Genomic DNA, 1,302 nt, shown 5'->3' with positions numbered 1-1,302 from the left:
TTTTCAGAAATTCTGAGAGCTTTGGCGTTACCGCCAAGCAGAACTGCGTGAAAGATGATTCTCATTGGTCCGCTCTCATTGTCACTCTCGAATGTAATCCGTGTACACACTAAGCGGGTAATTTGAATTTGTTATATGCATTTTAATTGTTTCAATTTCATAGGGTGGGAACTGTTAGCTCCGGATAAATTTATTTGAGTAATATAGAAATTTTGTTAATATTACCCAATAAAATTATAACGTTGACGCATTTAAAAAGAAAAGTTCGTATAAACTCTTGTACTTGTACGTGTCCTTACTTTTCTGCTAAATTTTGTGAATCTGGTTTGTTTTGTTAATTTGTTAATCAAAACACCATATTTTCAGTATTTCATAAGGGTCTCAGGTTTTAGTAGTAAGAAGATTTACTTTTAATTTAATTGAATTTTTTGAGATAGAAAGAAAAATGGGCAAATGGGGGAAATATTCAAGGAAACATAAAAGACAATGGGAGCATGAAACTTTATTTAGAGGTGAGACCACTACCAAGATTATTTAATTATTTATTTATTTATTTATTGAAATACTCCAACCAACACCACCTAAGCAGTAATTCTATGATATAGCGCTTATTACTACAATAACAACATTTAACAAAAATCTATACTAATCTAACACTGCTAAGCAAACTAAATAACCTAAAAACAGATACATTTACAATATGCTAGACATTAATTATAAAAATCACTTAAAAACTGTCAATGCAGTCCCTTACACTGCAGTTAAAAAAATTCAAATTACAACAATCTTTCAATAATTTATTACACTGATTCTGCATGTGGCTTATACGGGATATACTAAAAAGACTGCAAGAGAAAAGATCACAAGTGTTTGCTCTCAAATTAACTTTGGCACATGAAATCTTACATAGTTAATCAAATTACACGATGTATATCTAACACCACTGACAACATTATACAGGAATAAAACACAATGCATGGCTCTTCTTTGTTCCAACGACTGCATATTAAAGACCATAAGCAACTGTGTTGTTGGCATAAGGTAAGGATAGAGATTGTATCGTTTAAGATACAAGTGTCTAAAAAACCTTTTCTGTACTTTTTCAATTAAATTAATGCTTGATTCAGCTTGAGGCGCCCATATGACTGATGCATTCCCTAGGGGTGGTCTCACCAATGCATTATACAAACAAATTGTAGTGTGGCGCAGATCCCCCCTCCATTCGCTCGAGTTGCGAGCGGAGGGCATTTCCGGAGTCTCTCCCCCGGAATGGGAATCGCGACCCTGTCCCTGCATTTTGAG

The sequence above is a fragment of the Dendroctonus ponderosae genome, unplaced genomic scaffold (genome assembly GCF_020466585.1).
Source record: "Dendroctonus ponderosae isolate FM_Combo_2020 unplaced genomic scaffold, Dpon_F_20191213v2 Dpon_F_20191213_6, whole genome shotgun sequence".
NCBI classification, from domain to species: Eukaryota; Metazoa; Arthropoda; class Insecta; order Coleoptera; family Curculionidae; genus Dendroctonus; species Dendroctonus ponderosae.
The sequence above is the reverse complement of the archived record's forward strand: the minus strand, read 5'-3'. Positions refer to the sequence as shown.